The sequence below is a fragment of the Phyllostomus discolor genome, chromosome 7 (assembly GCF_004126475.2).
Source record: "Phyllostomus discolor isolate MPI-MPIP mPhyDis1 chromosome 7, mPhyDis1.pri.v3, whole genome shotgun sequence".
In the NCBI taxonomy this organism is placed as follows: domain Eukaryota; kingdom Metazoa; phylum Chordata; class Mammalia; order Chiroptera; family Phyllostomidae; genus Phyllostomus; species Phyllostomus discolor.
Window position 1 is genome coordinate 21,882,440 of NC_040909.2, and position 27,750 is coordinate 21,910,189.

General features: G+C 38.9%; 1 protein-coding gene and 1 long non-coding RNA gene across 2 annotated transcripts in view; one reads left to right on the forward strand and one right to left on the reverse strand.

The window, feature by feature from the left end:
- LOC114501818 (ubiquitin-conjugating enzyme E2 E2) overlaps positions 1-27,750 on the reverse strand; it is a 262,437-nt gene that overhangs the window by 170,524 nt on the left and 64,163 nt on the right. The window lies entirely within an intron of this gene.
- Positions 16,731-20,219, forward strand: LOC118501585. Its single transcript, XR_004904208.1, has 2 exons — positions 16,731-17,413; positions 17,614-20,219. It is a non-coding gene; the product is annotated as an uncharacterized LOC118501585 (long non-coding RNA).

The window sequence follows — 27,750 nt, forward strand, 5'->3', positions numbered from 1 at the left end:
CAAAACGGCAATGGGGATGTACAGTACAGCACAGAAAATACAGTCAATAATACTGTAATAACTATTATGTACGGTGCCAGGTGGGTACTGGAAATAATCTGGGGGAACACTTTATAAAGTATATGATCATCTAACCATTATGCTGTACATCTGAAACTAATAAAAAACCAACACTGAATGTAAACTGTAATTGAAAAATAAAATTTAAAAAAGCCTTCTTTTAAAAATTAAATATGGGTTTTTGTGAAATTTTTTTGTTTTGCCTACAGCTGTAGAAATACATTTCTAGATGTCTATACACTGCCTATTAAAAATCCTGTGAAAGTTATGTTCCTTGCTCTCATTTGCTATTGAGAGATATTCCACAAAATACGTACATATCTCTGCTTCAGCAGATTCAAAAGTCAAAATGGAATGGAAGATGTGGAATCAATAAAATGAGGTTTTTCAAAACAAACCTCATAAAATATAGTAATGTTTAAAAAAAAAAACAGACATCATGAAGTACATCCGAATCTAATAGCTTATTATTATTTCCAAAGAGAATGGCATACACCATTTCCAAATGTCTATTTAATGGAAAACTGTGATTGCCAATAAAATTGTAGCTATTTTACAATGTGTGTTTTTCTATAACCCATTGCTCTAGAATACCAGGATCCAACTTTGATACATACATAAGCTGAATGCAGGAAATACAGACATTTTACAGTCTTTTATAACTGCAATATCTGGAATTTCAGATATTGGTCTTGATTCACCCTGGGGTGAATTTGCAGTTGTTTTAAAGTTTTATTTTTTCATTTGAGGAGCAGCTTTGATCATGGCCTTTGGTCAAAGATGCTGTTTGTATTGTTGAAAAGAAAAAAAAAAAGAACACTCGTCAACATCAAACAGCGTCTGAGGAAGGAGTCTAAAATTAGCCCATTAGTCAGGCATACAGAACTCTGTGGTCCCAAGAATGATAGGCTTCCTGGGAAAAAATGTCTTTTACGGTGAGTAAAACTTTGAAAGTTATGCTTCATTGACTTTTTTTTTTTACTGTTGTTCTCTAGCATGTACAATTTAACAATAGATTTCTAATGTATATCCATAAGGTGTCACTGAGCTGTCTCACAGGTTTAGGTCTTTTGATTTTTTTTATATTCCCTCCTTAGAAAAGTCATGAAATAACATTCTTTAAAGCTGCCAGTTTCTTGCAAGTTATTGTTTCACACACGCATCATCATATTTTTGGCACATTTTGTGCGGTGACTTGCTCCATTGTTATTTCTCACTCAGCATGTCTCAGAACTACCCAACCCGCTAAGGCAGTAGGCAGATGTCTTGGACGGGCGCTTAGGAATCTGGAAATTAAAGGCAGCTATCCTGTCATCGTGTCTGGGTTTCTGCTTTGCACACAGTTCTGCCTCACATCAGAGGCAGGCATCAGGGTCCCCTGAGCTGCTTACTTGAGCAGTAACGAACAGAAGGGAAAAATTTCATTTTGACTGCATTCAATAATCTTTTTATGCCTCAAAGCATGAGGACTTGTGTTTTATAATTCCACCTTAAGCGTAATCGCAGGCATATTCATAATTACAGAGGTTCCTAATTCCTAAGCCAAGCTTCTGTACTGGGAATGTTCAACAAATTTTGGGTTAATTTTACATACTCTTTTATATTTTAATCCTCTCACTTCTTTGCAACAGGTTCACTGCCAGAACCCACTGTCATGAAAACCTCCACTAAGTCTAAGCCAAAATGGGAAAGGAAAAGACCCATATCAGCACACCTTAACTGGACACACAGATTTGGGCAAGTCTACCACGACCGGCCGTCTGGTCTGTGAACGACGGGGGATTAACCAAAGAACCACAGGCAAATCTGAGGAGGCTGCTGAAATACGATAGGGCTGCTCCACATATGCCTGCATCTTGGGTAAACTGATATGTCTCTGTGTAAGTTCAAGACTTGCAAGTATTATGAAGTTATTATTGTTATAGAACCTATCAAAAACATGATGGTGGGTTCATCTTGGGCTGACTGCTGTCCAGGATCCTCGTGGCTGGTGTTGCTGAATCCGAAGCAGGGATCTCCGAGACTGGGAAGACCCATGAGTATGCCTTCTGGCTGACGCACTGGGCATGAAACGACTAATGGTTAGTGTTAACAAAACACGAGCCATCCTACGGCTAGAAGACATACAAAGAAATAGTTAATGACATCAACATCTACATTAAGAAAGCTGGCTATCACCCTGACACAGTTGCATCTGTGCCAATTTCTGGAACGGCGACAATGTACTGGAAGCCAAGTACTAACGTGCCTTAATTTGAGGAGTGAAAAGTCACCCGTAAGGAGGGCAATGCCAGTGAAAGCACGCTGCTTATAGCTCTGGGCTGCTTTCTACCACCGGCTCATCCAACTGACAAGCCCCTGTGTTTGTCCCTCCAGGATGTCTACAAAATTGGTGGTACTGACACTGGCCCTGTAGGGACTAATGTTCTCAATCCTGGCACGGTAGTCTCCTTTGGTCCAGTCAATGTTACAACTGAAATAAAGCCTGTTGAAATGCACCGTGAAGCTTTGAGTGAAGCTTTTCCTGGGAGCCATGTTGGCTTCAATGTCAAGAACGTGTCTGTCCAAATTGTTTTCATGGGCATCTGGTTGACAACAGCAAAAATGACCCACCGATGGAAGCAGCTGGTTTCGTAGCTTGGGTGATTATCCTGAGCTGTCCCGGCCAAATCAGTGCTTGGCTATGCACCTGTGCTGGGCTGACAGGCAGCTCACATGGCTTATAGATTTCCTGAGCTGAAGAACATTGATCACTGGTCTGGCAAGAACATGGAAGATGGCTCCAAATTCTTGCAATCTGGTGATGGTGCCATGTGACACACGGTTTCTGGCAAGCTCATGTGTGTCGAGAGCTTCTCTAAGTATCCTAGTCTGGGTCATTGCTGTTGTGACATGTGACAGACAGATGCTGTGAGTGCCATCAGAACAGTGGACAAGAAGGCAGCTGAAGCTGGCAAAGCTGCAAATCTGCCCAGAAGGCTCAGATGGCTAGATGAACATTATCCCAAATACTTACCAGCCCAGTCTTAATCAGTAGAAAAACAGGTGCAGAATCGTCTCAATCAACCATTTAAGTTTAACAGTAAAGGACCGGTCAATGACAATAGTACATCGTAAAAGCTTCAGAAAGAAGAGAATGTTTTGTGGACCACTGTGAGTGTGTGTGTATGTGTGTGTGTGTGTAGCTTCGAGTTATTAGTCTTTTAAATTAGTCCTTTTTAATGGAAACACCTTGACTAAAAATCTGTCAGAGAATTTTGAGACCTGTTAAAGTTTCATGAAAAATAAAATCCTCTCAAATCTCTCAGATATTCTGTATCTGTTGCCTCTTTAGACACTAACATCCTCGTGTGGGAAGTGGGAAACACAAGCTCTTTCCCACTGTTACTCACTGTGGTGGGGCTGCGAAAGTTTCTCTGCAGTTAGATCGGCCCACGTAGTCGCCAGAGCACATTTCTGCTCTATTTCATGTTTTGTTTCCCCATCTTTTTTTTTTTGTTACCCAGGGCAGGATATTAAAATTCTGTTTTGTGTGGTCTTAATGACCCTACTTCCTTTTTTTCTCTTAACCTGTCTACATTCTTTGTAAAACTTTGTCTTTTCTCAGTTCTGCATTATTTCTGCCAGATTTCCTCTTATGCCTTTGTCTTACATTTGTCCTTGTTTTGATTCACTACCTGAACTTTTCTGGTGGCCCTCGAGTGAGGCACTGTTCACCAAGAGTTCGACAGGCCCCCATCCCTGCTACCTACCAGCTGAGAGCCAAAGCCAAATGTTGAAATGCATGAGATATAGATAATAATGGTAATTTTGATAATTAAAGAAACACTAACTTTAAAATAAAGTAAACCCCATTACAGTAATGGAAATCTAGGCAGGGAACGCCCTGGTATTATGTATACATGACCTTTCCAAATAAAGTATTCTAAGAAAGAAGATGGAATCAAGTTCATGATTGCTAAAAGCTCTCTAAATGAACTTTACTATATTTCCATAGGAATGAAGGAAAAAGAAGAATGGCTAGGTGTGTTCTGTGAAATGGTGAGAAAACAGGGAATTGTGGACATGGCTTTTGAATAATGAACGATGTGGGTTGTAGCTGGAGGGAATCAAAAGCTCCACCATGGGTGAAAAAACAAAAACAACTACCAGATTCATTTGAATATACAGCACGAGTATGTCTGCGTTCTGGAAATGGGAAGAAAAGGGGACAAAGACGATCAAAGAATACCTCAGGGGAAGATACCGAGAGGAAGGTGAACAGCGAATGAAAACTGTTCTTGAGGATGGCTTCCTTTTAAAAAGGAAGGAATGGAAGTGAACACAGGAAGGAAAAATAAATGAGGCTGTTGCTTATAAAATTTTTAAAGATTTTTTAAAGATGGACTAGTGATTAGAGTATGAATGACCAGCATTTTTTAATAAGTAATGGAATCTGTAACCAGTTGTGACCATAGTTTTCACGGGCCTTTTGAGCTGTTAAATACCTATACCCTATGAACAGCATTATGAATATTTTACATTTTTCATCAATGTCACTGATTAGTTGCTGGTGTTTTCTTAATTACATATATTCTCAAAGTAGCAAGTTTTCTGTCAAGGCAACTGTGCCACTATTATTTATTTGCTTACCCATAAAATAAGAGCTGCCTGCCATTCACTAGGACATGAGGGATGAGGACGAGAGCAGAAGAGAACTGTTCTCGGAAGTGCACTGGGAAGAAAAGGCCAGGGGGGGCAATCGCCAGGACTGTAATCTGAAGCAGATATGGCAGTTTACACAGAGCTGGAGGTGAGCTGGGAATATCTAGAGCACCAGAACTCCTGCAAATGAACAGACATGGCTTTGAGGAACACGAAGGAACTTTCTGGGGTGGTGATAATGTTCAGTACTTGGAGCAGACTGCTGACTACGTGGGTTTATCCCTGTATTAAAAGTCATTGGGCTGTGTACCGTATCAATAAAACTTAACGTTTACATGTTTTGCCGTATGTAAAACATATCTTAATTTTTAAATACAAGGAAAACTCACTTGACTTCTAATGGGTGCTTCAGACTAACATACTGTTCTGATTTTTATTATTTCTAGTTGATATACACTTAGTATTATCTTTGATGTTAATTTTAAAATGTTCTTTAAAGTAATACCCTAGGAAGAAAAACTAGCCAATATATTTCATTTGTAACCCTCATGAGCTGAAATTCCCCAACACTAACCTCTGTTTCAGATTCCTGCTGTTGCTTCTGCACTGTTAGTTGGTGTCAGCAGGGGGTTAACAGCACTCAATTTAACCTTGCTATTTGTACTCTGTTTTGAATTTTTTTTTCATCATTTAACTTCCTTACATGGATTCCCCATTTTAAAGATCGTGCATGCACCATGGGGTCTGTACTCTGAAAGACTGCAGTGCAGATAAGCACACAATAAAAGCACATTTAAAGATAATGTGAAGCTTCAAGGACCTTTCTTTTTTCCAGGAGCACAGAAGCATCGCTGTGAAAATCATTGGAACAAGAGAAAAACTGAGGAAGCCTACCCATGCTGTTATTTTTCTGAGATTACAGACCTGTTTAAAACATGTAAGAGTTATGTGGGTACAGACTGATCATAACCTGTACGTTATCTCTGTGCCTGTAGTACCTTCAGCTAGCCACGGGCAGAGGCATCTCACCGAAAGTGCTTCCTTGCTCTCTCCCAGATTAAAATGACAAAATCTGTGGCCTGGGATCAAGTCTACTACTACTCCTCTCCTAACCCTCACCCCCTTCTTGGTCCTATTATCTTGTAAATGCTGAGCCCTCCTATTTCAAAACAGCAGGACAGGGAAGAGGGGGTGGACTGAAGGCGGATGCCTAAACCTCAGCTCTCCCCCCTCCCCTTCCCCAGAACCCCACGGAATCCTGGTAACCTGAAAGAATCACTACTGGTACCTGAGTAAAGCACTAGATTGGTGGAAACAGAAAGGAAGGATGGCAAACCTGTAAGAACAGGAACGGTGAGACATGCTCTTGCAGAGTTTCAACAGCAAAAAGAGCCCAGCTTCCCTGTTCCTCAGCTCCATTCTGACCATTCTGGTCTACACAATTCCAGTGCGCTCTTCTCCTAATCTGGAGCCCAAGATTCCACTAGTTTCATCATGTGCTGGGTTCCCTGCTGGGGGAAGACTTCAAGTAAAAACAATAGCAAAAACACCTCCAGAGACTTGGAGTTGAGGGAGACCCAGATCCACTAGAGATGGCAGGGAAGGGACATGCATTCTTGTTATCCAAGAAGGGACTCTGAAAGCATTTCTCCAGAGATGCATTGCTTTGGTGATTAGGGAGGATAATAACCCAGGTACTGTACTATCATATTACGGTAGTCTACTATTATGCCAGGGTGATATACATCCTGGTTTACACCTGTTTTCCTAGAATATTTATTTTAGTAACAGCATCCTTTTTCACTCCCCAAATGTCTGGATGCTAAATTATGTGGTCACTCCAGTCATAACAAAAATGGACTTGTCTGGGGGGAGGTAGAGATTGTTTAACAAAAGCTCAAAATGTAAGCATAAAACATTTAAAATAATAAGTATTCCAAAGTTAATGCAGTAGCAATGGTGTTTAAAAATACTATAAGGGCAAATGTTTATGAAATGTTCTTCAATACAAAACAAAAATTCCCTGGGGAGAGAGCTATTGTGACTATGACGTTACTTCTACACACTGCCCACAGCATCACTCACACAACTAGTGAGAAATAACCACCTTGTATGTAAAACACGACGTCAAACATGACGGCATGAAATTTTTGTAACAGAATACTTGGACATTTCAACCAGGGATTTTTAAGTTTTAATTATAAAATTAGCCCTGGCTGGTATAGCTCAGTGGATTGAGCCCGAGCTGTGAACCAAAGGGTTGCCAGTTCAATTCCCAGACAGGGCGCATGCCTGGGTTTTGGGCCAGGTCCCCAGTAGGGGTCACACGAGAGGCAACCACACATTGATGTTTCTCTCCCTCTCTTTCTCCTTCCCTTCCCCCCTCTCTCTAAAAATAAATAAATACATAAAATCTTTAGGAAAAAAGTAATTATAAGATTAAAGGTTGAAATGTTATTTGTTCCCAAGTTCTTTATAATTACACCAATATTAAAACCAACCATCAAAGGCTTTAATTTCAATATTTGTTTTTAACCCATTTAAAATGTGAAAAATAATATTTTTAAACAGTGGTTGATTTAGGATTTAATGTTTTACATTTAGCTTTTTATTTATATTCATATATTTTAATTTATTTTATATCATATTTATATCCATATAGATTATTCTGCACACTTAAATGTATAGGGTATGAAGTTGAATTAGTAAAACATGATTTAGTAAGAAAACAGTTTATTTTCTGATTTAATACTAGTCAACCATTACTAATGTGCTATAAAATCCTACTTAAGAGAAATACTGACTCCAATTATTCAAGTTAATGGTCTCCAGTTGCCTCACCTTGTCTAGGTCTAGGACATTAAGCATGCAGAAGCCATAATTTAATTATCACCTGTTAATACTGGCTCCAAGTTCATGTCTTTCCTTTCAGGGAAGAAACTTCAGTGATGAGCTAATTACAAACCATTATCTTCCATGGAGGCATAGGTAGACACACTTTACCTCCTTGTACAACCATAAGAAGGTTCATAACTAAACTCAAATCAAAAGACAGCCAGAAGTGCCAGAAAATTGAACTGTGTGGCAGTCTAATAATATTTAAAGAAGAAATATTCATTCAGCTGGATAGGAGGGGCAGACATGGGGAGCTGGGGTGGAGAGGACTCAGTGTGGCGACGGTGAGCTGGTGGTGGTGAGGTGGTGGCAGCAGGGGCCGACAGAATGGGCGGTCCCACACCCACATGTGGGGAATAAAAACCAGAAGCCACACCTGGGGAGCAAGCCATCCCAGCCTCAGGATCACCAGATTGTGCAGCCCAGGGTTCCAGCGCTGGGAAAATAAAGCCTCATAACTTCTGGCTGTAAAAACCAGTGGGGGTTGGAGGGGCAAAAGAAATTGCTGGTCTCTCAGGAAAGTCTGTTTCAAGGACCTGCAAGGCCCTAAAACATACACAAAACCACCCACTCTGGGACTCAGCACCAAGGCAGCAGCCAGAAGGGTACCAGTCACAAACAGGAAGTGGGGGAAGTGACTGGAAATGGGGCGAGAGAGCCAGCAAGTGGCACTGTTCCCTCTCTACCCCCCTACAGCACCACAAAACAGTAGAAGCAAATGCCCTGCCCTGATGAGTACCTAAGGCTCCGCCCCTTACAACACAACAGATGTGCCAAGACAGGGAGTCAAAGTAGCTCTACCCTAACACACAGAAACAAACACAGGGAGGATGCCAAACTGAGGAGATAAAGAAATACACCCCAAATGAAAGAACAGATCAAAACTCCAGGGAAAAAACTAAGTAAAACAGAGATAGCCAGCCTATCAGATGCAGAGTTCAAAACACTGCTAACCAGGATGCTCTAAGAACTCACTGAGTATCACAACAACATAAAGGAAGAAATGAAGGTTACACTAAGTGAAATAACGAAGAATCTACAGGGAATCAACAGTGAAGAGAAGGAAGCCGGGATTCAAATCAATGATTTGGAACATATGGAAGAAATAAAAAATCAACCAGAACAGCAAGAAGAAAAACAAATTAAAAAAAATCAAGGACAGCATAAGAAGACTCTGGGACACCTCCAAACGTGCCAACATCCAAATCATAGGGATGTCAGAGGGAGAATAAGGACAAGAAACTGAAAACTTATTTGAAAAAATAAGAAAACTTCCCCAATTTGGTGAAGGAAATAGATTACAAGTCCAGGAAGCAGAGAGAGTCCCAAACAAGTTGTACCCAAAGAGGTCCACACCAAGGCACATCATGATTAAAATGCCAAAGGTTAAGGATAAAGAGAGAATCTCAAAAGCATCGAGAAAAGAAGAGAATTACCTAAAAACTTATCTTCCTACTCAAAACACCAGCCTGCTAACTATACCCACAGTTGATCACCAAACTGCTGGGAGTTTCAAGACAAAACTTGCTGCCTCATGCCTTCAGAGAATGGTGAAGAAAATTACAATTTTGTCCATTTATCATTCAATTTTTTAAAATCTCCAGCAGGCTGACAGCTCCAGGGGTAGGGTGGCGTGGAGGGATCAAGAAATAAAGAGAAAGAACTCGCAGACAGGGATAACAGTGTGGTGACTCCAGGGAGTGGGTGGAGATGGAAAACGTTATAGAGGGGATGAATGGTAATGGGAAAAATACAATTAAACAACAACAACAAAAATAAACAGGAAGAAAATAAAAGTAAAGACAGTGGCTTCTTGGATATTTGTTAAAAAAAACCCCTCTATATTATATATGCTTTAATATATGTATTTATTTACCTTAAAAACCATTCCAGAGGTAGAGAGCTGTGTAATTCTAAGATTTTTTTTAAAAAGGCAAAAATAAAAAGAAAACTAGCCCTGGCCAATATGGCTAGGTTGGTTTAAGTGTTGTCCCATAAAATGAAAGAATGTGGGTTCAATTTCTGGTCAGGGCACATACCGAGGCTGTGGGTTTGATCCCCAGTTGGGGCGCGTATAGGAAGCAACCAGATATGAGACGCTTCTTTCTCACATCTGTCTTCCCCTCCTTCTTCCCTCCCTCCTTCTCCCTTGTTTCTCTCTAAACGTATGAAAAAATGTCCTTGGGTGAGGAGAGAAGAAGGAGAAAAGAGGAGGAGGAAGGCTGAGGAAGAAGGAGAAGAAGAAATCTGCACCCATTCCTATCTGGACATAAGATATATTTTAAACAATTGCAGAATGTGGTGCAATTACAGAATTGGCTTATTATAAAATCCCACTGATATGCCTTGGAGAAATGTGCAGTTCATTTACAGAAACTTACTAGAAACTCCCCATACCCTCCTCATATAGGTACCATTCTATTGAAATGTAATTTTTTTTAGTTCCCATAGGAATCAAACTCTGGGAAATTAATTTGTGTAATTTGTGCTAACCAAAATCACAATATATTGATTTATAAACTAGTAAAATCCCTTTTTTAATTTACCATGGAACACTAACCTGATCCAAGAACCAGAAAAATTCATCCGACATTTCTGAGTTTCTTTAACTCTCAGTGCAAGTGCTACAAAGCATCCAGAGGTGGAAACACTTAGCTCCCATCCTCAGTGAGTTCATAATCTTGTGAGAGGGCTTGGACAACAATACATAAAACACGAGTCAGAAGCAATAAATATATTAGTGATATGTAGTGGACAGATGTATAGAGAAGGTCCCTGTCTGCTAGATAGGTTGTTCCGGTTAGAAAACAAATTATGCTTTGGATGAATTTTTAGTAGATGTATTTTAAAGTATAGTTCTCTTCAGCCATTCTCGGTTAATAAATTATCTTTCCCTTTTCTCTGTATGTTTCTGTATGAAGAACCAGGAGTAGTTTTCTATAATTACGACAGCTTTGCTGTTGGAAACATTCTAGATGCTCTACGGAACTTTGAAAACTACATGTCCAGACCCAAGAAAAGTTCATTCTTACTGCAGTTTTTATTACAAACACCAGTCCCTTTATTTCCATCCTCTAGAGTCACAACCAACTTGTACAATGATTCTAAAGTTAAATGCAAAAGGCAAAAATTATATAATACAAAGTGCCCTTAAAAATTCCACAAACAGCCTATACGTTAGAGTGCATACAGGTTTTGTAAAACAGCACTCAGCAATATAAATATTTAGTTTTGTAGAACTTGATAATGACAATATATTAACCCAAACACAATTTCAGAATATTTTTATTACAGTATTTTAGAGTATTTATATAAATAAACTTATACAAATTAAATATATGTATCATGTAAGTCCTCTGGCCAACACCCATATGTATAGATTTCTCCCACTGAGTAGATTTTAAGTAGGCTACTACCTGATGATATGTATTGAGATGTTGTCTTTTATTTTTTTAAATTTATTTTATTAATTTTTTTTTTGAGACACAGTAAGGGAAAGAGAAAGAGAGGGAGAGAAACATCAATGTGTGGTTGCCTCTTACGTGCCACCAGAGGGGACCTGGCCTGCAACCCAGGCATGTGTCCTGACTGGGAATCGAACCAGTGATGCTTTGCTTCACAGGCCTGTGCTCAGTCCACTGAGCTACACCAGCCAGGGCGAGATGTTGTCTTTTAAATTGTAAGACAGACTGTGTTGTTTTCAAGGAGCTTTCCTATAGCCAGCTTACTTCAGACATTTTATGTGGTGTCTTATTAACTTAAATTAAATCTAGGCATCTCTCTTAGATTCAACGTTAGTCGTCCTTTTCTCTAACTGCTGTATTGCCCCAAACACTCTGTGCAGCTGGCTGACACTAAACCCATGTTCGGTCTCCGACCATGGATAGCAACTGGGCGGCCAGGAAAACATATCCCTAACCTCGATGTTATTTGCACCCTGCTCCATCAGCTAAGCCTCAGTACTCGTACACCCGGAATGATAAAATACTTCATTTCGCAAGCACAGTGGAGCAGGAACGGCTGTGCATGTGTTCCAACCTGCATCTGCAGTGTGTGACTCTGTGACCCGGCCCCTGGTGACAGTTACTTTAAATAATCATTAGTAATAATGTGGATGGTCCTAATTGTTGTATGCTTATTTTCATAATGAAATCAACATTATTTCTACCTTTAGGAGATCAGAGTTTGAAGGATTTGCTAAAGCCTTGATTTGAAAGCAAGTGGCAGAGCCAGGACAATGGTCTCCTTCATCTACTAGATAAGCCAGTGGACCCTTTATCTATTAGAGTGCAGCCATCATGCAGAATATTGGGGGGGGGGGGGGCTTGGTAGAACATGGTTCTTTGAATACGGCACTGAAAGTGCGTAGAGCTCAGGCTCTGGAATCCAGCAATTACGTGTGAACTTCACCATTTCCACTTACTGCCTGGGTGACCTGCAGCAAATTATTTTGAACTTTTCAAGCCTCAGTTCTTTATCTGCCTTAGGGCTGTTGAGACAATTAAATGAAATAACAGATAAAATGTTTAGCACAGGACCTGATATAGGATTACAGCTTCAGAAATATTTGCTTCTTTTTAATCTTAATATTGATATGTGGAATTTCCAGTTTTCAACGGCCTCCACACATCTTATTTGTACACCTGTGTAAGATGAAGACCTGTAGCTAATTTGATTTTTCTCCCTGGAAACGACTATGTATATAACTGCGCATGTGCTAAGGAGGACATACATAGTCATCACCACTCTTGACACCTATTTCTGGTGTCCTGGAGTTAATTATTCCTCCCATATTTTCTTACTCTGCTACAATGTGAGATGCGAGATTACAGATGAGAGGTTATTAAAAGCAAACAGGAAACCACAAGTTTCTTAAAATAAGAATACAAAGGAAGCTCAGATAGATGATGTTCATATACCTATCTAAAAAGGAAATACAGTCAATAAGCAGAATATACTCAAAGCTAACCACAAATGAGTAAAAAAAATACCTGCTTACTTTAAAATTACATACATCTCACTCCCATTAGTGTACGTAGGAATTTCATTGTAAATTATTTTTTTTATTTCAAAGTTATGTATCCCCTGCCTGAGTTCTACTATGGGGTTGATTATACTCTAAAACATGCATGTGGTGCTAAAGCTGTATACGAGGTGCTGCTCTGTCCCTCCAAACCTTCACAGCATGCATACTACGCAACCAAACGCTACCCACTGCAAGGACTAACGAGTCAGACTTGTGTTTGTCAGAGCTTGGCCCGTGAGCCATTGGTAGCAAAATATCTGTAGACAACTCTCGATTTTTTTTAATTAATGTGTAACAAATTGCATGATCTATTAATTGCAAGTGAACTGTCTTTTGTTTTTGAATTGATAAAGTTTCTCTTTGAAGTGCATTTAAGTTTTTAAAAAAGTGTGTTGATTTAAAAAATCAGTAAGGAAATTAGCATGGGGATAGAGCAAAAAGTACAAAAGTTACACTCGACTGATTGAAATTGTAAAGACGGAACTAAACAGGGGTAGATAACTGTTGACATTTTAATTTAAAATATTATTTGACAGACTTAAATTTTACTTGAGACAATAACCTTAATACCAATCTTGTTCGACAAATCTCTTACTCCCTTTCAATATTATGTTTTTAGTAGCGATGATTTACTAGTATTTGTGCAAACAATGTTATAGTCCATATACATCTCAGACACTGAAGTGCTTTCTTTAAAATTTGCACTGCTATATTTTCATGCATCTGTCTTTGGAAGAGGGGATCCCTTTCAAAAGGATCAGGAAAGCACTGGAAATTTTAAATACATAATTACAAAGTAGCCACTCGCACCTGAAGAAATGTTCCACAGAGATTTGATTCCCCCATGTTCCTTCAAGACTGTAAATTTATTGAGTTTTGCTAATTATATCTCGGACATGGTCCTAAGTTCTGAGCAGTCAACAAAACAGACATGGTTCCTGCCCTCCTGAACCAGCCAGCTAATGAGAGAGGCAGACATTAACCAACCAAATACACCTCTCTGAGGAGGTGACATTTAAGACCAAAATCTGAAAGGGTGGGGAAGGTAAGGTCCAAACAGAAGTAAAATATGCAAAGATGTGGGGGCAGAAAGGAGTTTGGTGTATTAGACAAACTCAAAGCAAGCTTGTGCATCAGGAGCTTACCGACTGGGGGGAACGGTAGTGACGGACAAGCTTGGAAAGGCGGGCAGGAGTCACCGTGGCAGTCTTTATCCCAGGTATGGGCATTTCATAATAAATTAAGCGACTGAAACCACAACAGAATTGAAGGTGCTACTTACCTTCAGTATACAGGGAGAAATACTAAGAGAATTTGAGAAACCATGGGAAAAAAAATCCATAAAATTGCTAAAATTCTCTACTGGGAATAAAAAAATACCACCACAAGACCTTTTTGTTGACATTTCTGTGAAGAGGGTCTCTGCTCCCCTCTCCTAGGCTGCCACAGGCAAAGGGCCACTTGGGAAGTGCCGCAGGAGCAAGCTCCCTCCCTGGTATTCCACACTGCCCTTACCTCTCTCCTTCCCTGTTTGCTAGCTGCCACCTAAAGCCACAGAGCCACGCCTACCACATTCCCCCTTGAATCTAGAAGGAAAAATACAGACCTGGGCCTGTACTAACAGGACCCGTGATGGCAACGGCATAAAGAGGGAGGATTTCCTAACAGGGCTCCCTGCCTTATGCTTTTACTTCATGTTTAAGGCACAGGCACTGGGATCAGATGAAGTCTTCCTGATAACCGGCCTCCCTGACCTTTATCCTCTGCTGTGCCATTTTCACATTTCTTGTTTCCTGCTCAGCTCCGTCCCGGAGTGCCTGTGCACCTGCTACCAACGACTGTGACGTGGGAGGTTCTCGGTCCGGAGAAGCGGTGCAGACATCATTCTACCACTGCACCTTTGAGTGTGCCTTCCCTCGAGTCAGACCTGGATTAGCTAATATTCTGGATTTCAGGTACATTGTGGCTTACGTTAATTTTTTTATGACCGATCGTGGCATTTAATGTAAATATTTATTGTTTACACTATTACAGTTGTCCCAATTTCCCCCCCGTTGCCCTCCTCCACCCAGCCCACCCCCACGCCCACAGTCCATCCCACACTGCTGGCCATGTCCATGGGTCATTCACACGTGTTCTCTGACTAATCCCTTCACATCCTTTCAACAATCATGGAATTTTAAGAATTAAAGAAAAATTAACTGGGAAGGTGAATTCCAGGGTTAAAGCACTAAGACAGATCAGGTTTTGAAATATAACTAGTTGAGAAGTTGGGCACTGCTTGAATGCAACTGTATTTTCAACAATCTTGCCCTGTGACTCATTTTGAGAACCCCCAGGGTCGTCACTGATGCCCTGCTGCTGACGGTGAATACAGCTTTCGTGTTTCCTGTCCTCCAGGCAAGAAAGAGCATTTTAATTCTTCCTTTCTAATGAAGACTTTTAGATAATGTCCCTATAAATCTGCCTATCGATCTCTTTTGTTTTCCCACATTAAAAACAATCTGAAGATTGTATATTCAGCATATTTTTAAAGTTCAGCATAAGGTAAGGTGTAGATCACTGGATTCAAATCAGATGGTCAGATATGAAATGATTTCTTTCTAGCTAAATGTAAAAAGAAATGTGTAAAAATATATCCTTAGTAAAAGGAGATCCAATATCCCAATACATTTATAAACCTCCTTGTCAATGAACAACATGTCAAATGATTGTGTCATTAGTTTATGCAAATATTCCAGGAAAAGAGAGAGTACGGGTATTTTTCCAAGTACAGAGAAACAGACTTGTTTAGGAGAATACCTCTAAGGTGCTCTGCGTGTGCTGGTCATTCTTTCAGAGCCCTGAATTTCTCCACAGGACCCTGCCTGGCTGGCTGAAATTCTGATAGAGTGCCTCTGGCCCTCCTGAATTATACCAGCATCAGTCACAAAGGGACAAATTACTTATTAAAAGAAACCATATAATTTCTTCTAAGTATCAATGAGAAACACCTGCTAACACTTTTTTCAATCAATGAGAATTAAGTTCACAGTCAATTTATTCTCATTAGGAACATAATTCCACAGTCTTTTTCCATCTATGTAATTTACTTTTAGATGGAAAAAAAGGAGTTTTCATTGGTATGCTGCTGGTCATGTTCACATTTTTTTTAGATGCCAGTTTCCCAGAGTTTTAGTCTGCTACAGTCTGGAAGGTAAAGGAAGATGCAGACTGAAAAGGTGGGGGGCAGGGCAGCTGCTGAACACAGGGATCTCATACGGTAAGGTGGCTGGTCTCCACGGTCTAAGATCCTTCTTCCCATGGCTTTCCCATCCTGAAGATAAATTACTCTAACATTTTTAAAAACAGCTGCTGAAACTTGAGAGATTGCTAATTTTACTTATTATTGGTACAATAATTAACCAGGATTAGCAATTTTGTCTAGTTTACAAAATGTAAGCAAAACAAGATCATTTTTAATTAAGATTTTACTTATTTTATTTTTAGAGAGAGGGAAAGGGAAGGAGAAAGAAAGGAAGAGAAACATCAAAGTGTGGTTGCTTCTCACATGCCCCCTACTGGGGACCTGGCCCACAATCCAGGCATGTGCCCTGACTGGGAATCAAACCAGTAATCCTTTGGCCCGCACTCAACCCACTGAGCCACAGCCGGGGCAAAATAAGATAATTTAAATTACACTATTCATAAGTACTAATACTTTAAAATCTTAACCACTAATTTTACTGTGAGAGCATATCAGTGGCATATGTGGGACAGAAGTTGATACTCATATTTTAAAATGACTTCAAATTTTTATTGGATAACTAGTATTCACTACACATAATTCATTATTTTACATTTACTACTTACCAAATTAAGCATCTTAAAAGTATTTTTAAATGTAGCATTACTTGTGGGCTTCATTAATGTAGATAATTAAAATCCATAGTTTGAATAGCATTTAGGCTTATGAAAATAAGGAACTGTTACCCCTTAAACAAGTAACTGTTATAGAGTTTATTGCGTATTTTTCCTACAGTTTCATTATACATTTAAAAGCATGTGCAAAGGACCAGAGATGAGAAGAAGTGGCATGTTTTTCACTGGACTGCTAGACGGTCAGCCCTTCATCATGCCGGGAGGTAAGAGGCAAGTGGGTAAAAGGGTATAAATCATGAAGGTATAATTCAAAAAGAGATACTTTATCCAAAAATGAAGAAGAGCAGTTGAAGAGAGTTTTTACAACTTTTTTTATTGTTGAACTATTACAGATGTCCCCACAAGTAAATTATTCAGGTTGGAGTTTTAGGAGGTATGGGCAGAATTTGAAGAATGGACTTTAAGCAGAAAGAACAGTTAAAATGTTATTGCATGAATATGGGTGGGGACTGGTTAAAATATAGGTTTAAAGGGGAGGGGTTAAAGATTCAGAGTTTTTGACTTATGACATGAGTGAAGAGTGCACACATTCCCTCCCTCCCTCCCTCCCCCCTCCCTCTTTCTTTTCAGGGAGATACAGTAATAAATGCAGCTCTGAACATACTGAGTTTAAGCTTTGTTGGAATATCCAAGTGGAAATGCTCAGCAGGCAGCTGAACATCCACATTAGCAAACTTAAGAAGGAAGACCTGGATTAGGAACATGGATTGGGAAGCCTAGCGAATAGATAATTAAATATAGGGAAGTAGATGAAATCACCAACAAATATATAGAATGAGAAAAAAGTCAACTGGCTTTTAAGAGATAAGTAAAGGAAAAAGTAAGGGCTTCTAACTTTCCCTTATCAGTAAAAAGAAAGGCAATTCTGTTATAAGAGTTTATTGTGTATTTTTCCTACAGTTTCATTATACATTTAAAAGCATGTGCAAAGGACCAGAGATGAGAAGAAGTGGCATGTTTTTCACTGGACTGCTAGACGGTCAGCCCTTCATCATGCCAGGAGGTAAGAGGCAAATGGGTAAAAGGGTATAAATCATGAAGGTATAATTCATGATTCATGAAAAAAGAAAGGCACTAATCACAACTTCTAAATACCAGCCATGTTCAATGCAGATTTCAAAACAGACTCAGAAAGTTTTCAACCGACACCTCTTCTGCTCCAATTAGTTTTTCTAAGCTTTTCCTTGCTGTTTATATCAGATTATCCTTTAATTCCAGTTGCAGCCATTATTTGTACCCTTTGTCTCTATTTGTAAGCTACTGTTTTAGAACCAACTTCTTTCTGATGACTTCACCACAAAAAGATCAATATCTATTTTATCACTTCATTTCCATTATTTTTTCCACGCTGTTTCATCACTGGTATGTATTTGCAGTGGTTAGTGTCCTTTTTCAATGCCCACGTGTAACATTTTAGTGCACTGTATTAACAGGCATCTGTGGGCCAGTGTATGTAACTGCTGTTTATTGTTTCTTTGAGAAAGTGCATTCTGAGTTTGTAACTGACTGTGAAGGAATTTGGGGACATAACTTGCTTTTTAAACTAGGAGTTTGGCTATATCTAAAACTTCTTCCTCTGGATCCTAGTTTGGCCCAGTTTTTCCTCGTTTCCTAAAGTTGGACCACATGCTCTTCTGTTATAGGACTTTTAAATTATTCTATATTCTTGTCCCAATATGATTTACTCATAGACAAATGAACTGGAAAACAGTCTATGTCCCCCAAATAAAAATGCATTATTTCTAATAAAGACAATTTCACTTTCATGTCATAGAAAAACTATTAATAAATTAACTCCACAATTTATCTATGCACTTAACATGTTCAAAATGATGCCTCATACTAGAGCAGAGAAGAACATTTCTACACTGGAAAATTCACTCTTTGGGCATTTTTATTTTAAAACCAAACTAACATAATTTAAACTTCTGTCTTAGATAAGTGGCTAAGGCTACTGACATCTTAATAATGGGAGACATTTTTAATGATGTGAAAACTGCCTTAAAGAAAGGACCTAATTAATCCTTTTCATGACGTTTGCATTACATTTGTCCTTTGATTTGAGTTGCAACTATTATTTGTAATGTTCTGCCCCGGTCTCAAGCCCATGTTTTAGAATGATGTTACCTTCATCGGCTTTGCTGTAAAGGAATCACTTCATTTCCGATTACTGCATTTGCAGCAACAGTTGTTTCCTGGCTGCCCCGAGTGGTGCTGTACCACACCACTCGCTGATGCTGCGCTCCGGTGTGCCTTTGAAGCATTTCTTCTGCTGGCCTGGTTTGTGGCCTCCCTATTTTAGATCACCAGGTAGCAGCTGCTTGGCCAGCCTTCTGTCATCTATTTTCAATGGTGCTATACAGCATCCCACAGGGCTTCGAGGATGATAAACTGGCTGGACTCAGGGTTTGCACTGTAATACTGTCTTGTCATTTAATGTTAAGTGTACCGCACAGGTGACACTGATGAAACTGCTTAGGAAATCAGGTACGATCTTTGGCAGAGCCAAATCTCACTTTTATATGCAGGGTACGGTTCTGTTTCAACCAACTTAGGACAAGTACGAACACTTTCAAAAAGCTGCACCATTTTTTAATGTCTAATATAGTATCTTTTCCATTCATCAGTCCATTCTCTCATACTTTTTGATTCCTGAGATACATTTACTAGTGTGCATTTGGGGTGGTATCTGTAACTTCAAATCAAAATGAATTTAACTGGTATATGCTACAATTTAACCCACACCCTGCTCTATCAGCATATATTGTTATTATATATCAAAATGTATAGATCTGACCTTTCAAAGTTAAAAAAAAAAATCTTCCAAACATTGTAGTCTGTCTGTCTGTCAGTGACGCTGGTTTCTGCATGGTATCCTAACCTGTACTGACAGGCACGGGAACTTAAAATTCTCTGCCTTAAGACTTGCTTATGAAACTGGAACAGAGATCTAAAACTGCTAAAAAGAAAGCAATATGGTCTATCAATATGTTACTTCAATTTACAAACTATAACACAAGTAAGATGCCACAAATCATAGTTTTAATGGTCTTAGAATTGTGGCTTGATTTTGGTTACTATTTAGGCAATACTTATCCATTACATTTTGAATAGCATTATAAATAATTGAACAAAAAATGGCCTTGCCTTTTATTTTATTTAGTGAAATCTGTAAAACTTTTTGTAAGTGCTCCCAACCTGAAGCAAACTTGTCCAGTCTGAATTTTGTTACATCTTACCCGTACTTCACTGGGGCAGAATGAACGATTACGCAGCACACGCTGTCAGCAAAGAGGATAAAAAGACGACCAGGGCAGTGACAGCTGCCTGCCCTGCATGTTTGAGAGTTGATCTATCCTTAACCGATGGCCTCGTTTAGGTCAACATCAACGTTATTGCCAAATTGACCTATTTGGTTACCACGTCTTTCTCATTAGTAAATTTCCAATAGATAAGAGCCATTCATTAAGAGATGCTGCCACAATCATTTATTTTACTTTCAGAATCTGGGCTAAGAATCATAACCCAAAATTGTTACTCAATTGGTTACTTCAGGAAAAACAAAGCAAAATAAACTTCTATCTTCCCAGACATGAAGTGGTCTATTATTCTTTAATAAACAGATGACTCAATCTTCCCAAATCATTTAGGTTTCATGAGGAATGCATTTTCACACACAAAAGCATGTATATCATCGATAATAAATCAAAGTCACAAAACAAACTTTGTGGAGGAAGACATGCCTTGAGCGGTGAACCAAACAACTTTAAAAGGAGATTATCTTTGGGGCCAAAAGGAAGCGAAGAGAGCAAGCACATCTTTTTGCAGTGTAGGTGTCCACCTGGCAGTTTGACTTCAGCCTTCCTTAAATGGGGGTACTTGAGACTAGGAGTCAGGATGGCCCACCTTCAATCTTGAATCTTTTTATCTCCTTGCCTAACACTGTCACTGTGGTGAACACCGCCTGTATCGAGAACCCATTATGTGCCATTTAACCTTTCTGCACTTTAGATACCACATCTGCAAAATGGATCTCTGGCTGTGAAAGGATGATTTCTTAAAGTGTCTTGAGAGCTCTTGTTGGATTCAGAGGAGTGTTATTTTGGTCATCATGACCTTCAAAACAATGGAGTGACTGGGGCTCATAGGAAAGCTCACTACTTAAAAAGTCACATAAAATTCTTACAGTTACACTGAAAAACCCTGATTGATCTGTATCAGGAAATGTACTGCTGTGCGTTATGAGCACTTAAAGATATTCTGTTGTTTCTTCAAGGTTAGCCTCAACTTTGTGTCTGGTGAACTAAGCCTTTATTTGGAAATTACCGATGAAGTGCTAAGATTAAGAATGAGAAGGAGGAAGATCATTAGGGAATTTTTTAAATAAATAAAAGTACGAAGAATTCTAATTAACATTAATAGCAAAATTGGGAAAGTCAGTAGCTGACTTTTAAGTGTATATATTTTTGAAAGCTGTGATGAGTGAAGGCATGGGAAAGAGAACATGGTTTTGACCCATATGGAGCTTATTTTTAGGGGAAAATACTATATCCAGAAAACAGCCAGAGTACTTCGTAAGTCCTACATCATGAAATGCTAGGTTGTGGGGTAGACAGAAGTGATCATGGCGATTCTGGTCACTCAATTTGCAAAAATTCTAAAACTATCATCAAATCCCATGATTTTGATACTTGGATCAGAAAATACAATTACTCTTACTAATAGTCCTGCTGCCTGACCTTCTGATAAGTTACAATTTACCAAAATTGTTGAATTAGAAAGCATTTGTAGAGTCCTAGCTATTTGAAAAGCATCAATAGATGATTATGAAAAAGTTATCTATTTGAGGTTAATACCTACAAAGAAAGACTGTTCAATTTAGGGTCAGAAGTGAGTGGGGTTCATAGCAAAGCCATGTGCAAGTCATGTACATTCAGATGTCCCTAGGAGAACTTTTTAAAAAAGGTTTATTTATTTTTAGGGAGAGGGGAAGGGAGGCAGAAAGAGAGGGAGAGAAACACTGATGTGTGAGAGATACACGGATCAGTTGCCTCTTGCATGCCGCCCCCCACCCGACCAGGGACCTAGCACACAACCCAGGCATGTGCCCTGACCAGGAATTGAACCAGCGACCTTTCCGTTTGCAGGAAGACGCCCAACCCACTGTCCCACACCAGTCAAGACCCTAGAGAACTTTTAATTCTGAGGAGATTTAAATGTAGTATTCATGAAGGTTTAAGTACTGTAGATTGTGGTTATAGATTACTCTGGTACAGGCTGTGAGATCATCTTTACATAAAGCACAAGGTACTGTTTTGTTCTTTGAATGCAATGTATTCTTAATATTTTCAACAGGTAAGTTGTATTTTAATTATACTTCAGATAAGTCTACTTTCGACCTCCGCAAAATTTACATTTTTATACTGTCTGTAAAAAAACCAATCTGTGCATTTCCCATATCCTTTAAGTAGTGTGATTAGTATCTTTATATAAAAGAGGATTTTCTCATGTTTGTCTTTTCCTCATCTTCTCTAAATTTGTTTAAGTGAAGTGACCTATCAAAAGAAATATGACAAGGCCCTATCAATTTGAAAACTGTGTAAAGTTAGTTTTTGTTACCAATGCCTAGTGTTTCTTCTGTCTTTACCATTCCTAATTATTTGTGTCTGCTTTTGCTGCTAGGTATGTTGTTTTAAGCGCTCAGCTGTTGTAGTGGGTATGAAGTGCTTGACAGTCCATTAAAAATAAACCAAGATAAATTACAGTTGTGACAGAGGTTCCAGTCTGTGTTATTCTTGATATGGTACCATCTGGGCCTCTAATGAATTCCTCTAGACCTTTCAAATGATCTGTCAAACAGCTCAGTAGAAATTAGACTCTCCCCCCACCCCCCCGCCAATGCCACTACTACTAGTAGAGTCACATCTAGAATTATTCCACAACACTCCTCGTACTTTTAAATTAAAAAAAAAAATACTTTACATCCATTAAAAGTAAAGAAATGAAAGGATATTAGAAGAGAAAAAACCTTTCAAATTATTTAGTCCACCTTCCTCTTTAAAAGAAATTAAAAAATCAAATGCATTTAATTCCTATCTTTTTACTGTCTTTTATTAAATAGACCAGACAAGTACACACAAATTATCAAATGCTCTTTTTGAAATGAGAGCTAACTCATGTCACCACTCTGCTGAAAACTCTCCAGTGACGTCCAGGCTCACATAAGCTGAGGTCCCTGCAGTGGCCTTCGGGGTCCGGCACAACTCAGGCCCCTGCTTCCTCTCAGACCTCACCCCCCCCCCCCACCACTCTCCTCTCGGGTCAGTCTGCTCCGGCCATGCTGGTCTCCCGCTGGTTGCTCTCACATGCTGCCCATGCCCTCTTCTCCTGAGATGCTTTTCTGCCGGAAAAATTGAAGTAGCAGAGCTTGTTCCCTCATCCTCTTCAAGTCTTTGCTCAAATGTCAACTGATCAGGTCTTTCTGATTACCCTATCCGAGCTCAAAACCTCGCGACCACTACTGTCCATTGGTAGTACTCATCTCTGGCCCCTTCCCAGCTTGACTGCGCTCTCAAGCATTTGTTACCTTCTGGCGTAGAATATGGTTTATTTGTTCACTTTCACCTTCTCCCACTAGAATGTGTTTTTGTTTTGTTTTCCTTCTGTTTTGTTCATTACTGTGTCTAGCACCTAAGCAACTCCTGGCACTCTGAAGTATTCGCAAACGTTCGTTTGATGACACAAAGACTGACTTAATGAATAAGCTCTCTCTCTATTCAGCTTTGTACCAATATTACCAATATTCCACTTTCTAGCTTATACCATTTACCCACATAGGCACCCTGACCTTAACTGAAAGAATTCAAAAGAACATCAGATCATTTAAAACCTAAACTTGGCTTCACCTTACTTTTAAAATCCAATGTAATACATAAGTGGGCTGAAAGTGAAAAGATGGAGAAAGACATACCATGCAAACATTATTTTTTTAAAAGCAAGAATAGCTATATTAATATCAGATACAGTAGACTTCAGAGCAACAAAGTTACTAGAGACAAACAGGGGCACTATACAGTGATGAAAGGATGACTCCCTCAGGAAGACATAATCCTAAATCTGAACATACCAAACAAAAGAGACTTTTAAAATCAAGTAAAAGCTGACAGCACTGAGAGGAGAAACAGACAAACTCGCAACGCCAGCTGGTAACTTCAATACCGCACCGTCAGCAGTCGATGGAATGACCAGACAGAGAATCGGGAAGGGCGGGGAGAATGGAACAGACACTCCAGCGTCAGGATACACCCGACAGACACAGGACACTCCACCCAACAACCGCGTGTTCTTCTCAGGAGCCCATGGAACCGTCACCATATTCTGGCTGTAAAATAAACTCTGAAAATTTTAAGAATTGAAATGATACAAAGTATATTTTCCACTATACAGGAATCAAACTAGAAATCAACAACACAGACAACATAAAAATCTTCAACATTTGGAAATCAAAGAAAACACTTATACATAATCCATGTGCCAAAGAAGAATATCAAGGGAATTGTGCTGAGTTAAAAAAAAAAAAAAGCCAACCTCAAAAGGTGACATGCTGTATAATTTAATCTACATAACATTCGTGACATGATGAACAATGGCCATGTCTTACAAGAAGGTATCATGAGGGATTCTTATGATAATGGCATGGTTCTGTATCTTAACTGGGGTGATAGTTACTGAATTTACAGATGTGATAAAACATCACAGAGCTAAATACACACACAAATGAGTGCATGTTGAGCTTATAAATTCTAAATAGGGTTGGTAACTTCTTCAATGCCACAGCTGTGATAACTGCACTGTCGTTATGCATGCAAGATGTTGCCACTGGGGAAAATGAGTGAAAGGTTCGAGGAATTTCAGTTTTTTCCTCGTGGCTGCATTTGAATCTACAGGTATCGGAAACTAAAGAGTTCAATTTAAAAAGCCAATATAATGACATGGAAAGGTACATATTTAAAGGGATGTTAACTTCTTTCATAATAAAATCAGTGTTGAGGATTCAGTGAGAGTTTAGTACCATGACTGACATAAAATAATGAATGTTACCAAGTCCTATCATTATTATTTGGAAAGAAAAAGCTAAAGGGACGATACTTTTCCCTTAAACAGACAACACTGAAACATGTTTTGGAAGGAGTTCAAAATTGCACCGATTTTTTTTTAAAAAAATGAAACCATTATGATGTTATTGTTGTATGTGATACCCAAGTATCAAAGGATAAAACTGGATTTGAAAATTCTAAAAAGAATTACTGATTGTCTAACTATATTTGCTAAACATTTACTTAAATTAACACATTCTACTGCGAAAATCACAAGTACGTACTAACTGCATTACATGGGGGCCAACTAACATCAATTATATGAATAAACTGCCTAGGTGTTACAGAATTGTAAGAGGATAATTACAAATAATTAAGTGGTATAACAATGTTGTTCTAACCTTTTTTAGTGACAGCAAATCCTGAGGGAGAATAAATAAGCTCTTTGGAGAAAACTATGTAATTTCAACTGTTTTCCAAGCCCAGGATACTCATGTCGTCTGATCCTACAATCGACTATGTATACAAATACTGCTGAATAGTTGAGAGCATTTTAGAATGATAAATCATTCACCCCAGAACTCATCTAGATCCAATCCTGATGCATAAAACTTCTAGACAATGGAGGAGCTATCTGGATGCTTTCCTTACACCTCCAGTGAAGGCATCTACCTTATCCAAATTCAAATGGCCTGATTAGGAGACACTGCAAAGCCCGATTATTCTAATTTGTGCACTATTCAATATATAATATACATACTACAGGACTGTATCTAAATAACCTCTCTTGTACTTATGTGTCAAAGTTTTAAAGACAGCTATCACCTAACCAAATAAGACAGATGTATTCTAGCCAGCAATGTAGGTTTACTTTTAAGATTCCTTATTTTCAAAGTTTACAATAAGTGAAGGAAGAGCTCTTTCAAAGTCCCACTGCTAAAAGCCTGGAAGTGCACTAACAGAGACTAATGAGCTCGTGTAATTGAATGGATTATATTTAGAGCTGTGAAAAGAGGGTACTATGTTCATCTCTGAAGTACACATTTAGAGACCAAATTTGTTTATAAATACTTCTGTTTTAAAATAATTTCTGTCTTCTGAATACTTTAGTAGCATTCTCCAATCTGGTGAGCTGGGGAAAGGCTGGCTTCTACAAGTGTTTCTTCCCATGACCCCTGGATTAGAATTTATGAGGTAGTACCACAGGAATCTACATTTTTAAAGGATTCCTGGGTGTTTTTATGCACAATTAAGATTAATATCAGCTACTCTGTTTGTAAGCTAACACTTAATTCAGAAGTAGGGTGCTTTGCAATAACTTTTATTCTTGCCCAGTAGGGGATATCTCTTCATTTTTCTACAGTGGTAGAGCTTTGAGATTACTAAAAACACATTAACAAGGGTGAGTACAAACTGCATCAATGCCACAGATGGTGAAAGTACTCGGGATCTCCTGGAACACTCCTTGTTACCAATGGCCCATTTACGGCAAGGCTCTCAAAGAGAGAGCCAGGCGGGATCTGCAGGCATGATTACAGCTAAGCCTTGATGGAAGTCTTTCTGGCCAGCAATAAAGCCAACTGTGCCACCCTCCGGAATTTGTGCCAATGGCAGCAAGCTGTCTGAGCCCCTGGCTCCAATTGCTTGTTGTTGCCTAATTAACTTGCATACCAAAAGAAACAACAACACTGGTGAAACTGAACAATTTCTCCTCAAAGCCTGATATTTAAATTCCTTGCGTCAATTCATTTAGAGCCATTTGTAGAGAATCTGCCCTTTTGCCGCCTACATATCAATTTTCTGCCTACTATTCTGTCTTGTACGTTGGCAAAATACAAGCAGTTTATTTGCTTTTAACTGTTTTTAGCAAATTCAAGGCAAATTACAAAAAGAAAATACGCAATTTCACCTCCCCCAAAGCACCTGGTACAGTGCATTCACTGTGCATCAGTGGTTATTTCTCGATGTCCACTTGGAGAGTGAAGCCATGCTCTCTGTTAGATGCACCAAAACATATTTGTCTATTCGGTCTGATTTTTCAATATAATACTGAAAATTTCACTTTTAGCAACATCTGCAACTTTCTATTATCAAACATAAAAATTCATGTCTATAAATTCCTCTTAATTTTCATATCATTAAACACCAAAATGTTCATCAAAAATTATTATTGTTCTATATTTCCAAAGAAACTAACATCTCCTATAGCAAATAAAATCCTGGGGGAAGACAAAATCCTGGAGGACCAAAGCGTAAGTATAAATGTGTCATTCAGTTTAAGTAGCGTCTGTGCTAAAAGACTGCTGAGACCACAGTATTTTAGCTAACTGGCAGGAGTCTTCCCACAGACGCAAAGATCCAGAGACAAAAGGTACTTTTAGAGATTATATAATCTGGTCTTTGCTTTTGCAAATGAGGAAGTCTGTCAAGATTACTTTATTTTGATTTAATTTTTCTTCTTTATTTGGCCAAATTATTCTGAAATATTGCACACTAGATCACACAAAAACAAAAGCATTTGATCACCTAACTATGCTATGACAACTATTTTATGTTTATGGTAATAAATATCAATGATTACATACAGTAATCACTGTTAAATTAGTCAGCATATTCCTATCATTCTACAACTAAGATTACAAGAAATATGGAATGACATGTCACGAAATCAGAACCTGAAATACCTCATCTTCACAAGCTCCGAGGCCACAACAACTTCCAATTTGCACAAAGAAGTTTTACCTGAACCATACGATGCTTTTTTCAGACCTGCTTAAGGTTTCACTAATCTGTAAAATTTTGTTCATCCTTCCCAGGGTTGCTAAGATGAAGCAAGGCTAGAGTTTTGCCTTTTTTCTTCAGAATACATCCCCTAATTTTAGATCATCACTGGTTTTTCATGGCTTCACCGTGACTGAGTCTACCGCTCCCCTGCTTCCGACTCATCTTCCTGCCTGACGCCTACCCAGCAATTCTAGACAATGCTGCCTGTGAAGCTTTCAGTATGGATTGTTCTTCGGGTTTGTATGACCAAGAAGAAAGAATAAGCGTTTTATTAGGCATTTGTATTTGCCTTTCCAATGCACAAAAAAGAGAATGAAGTCATAT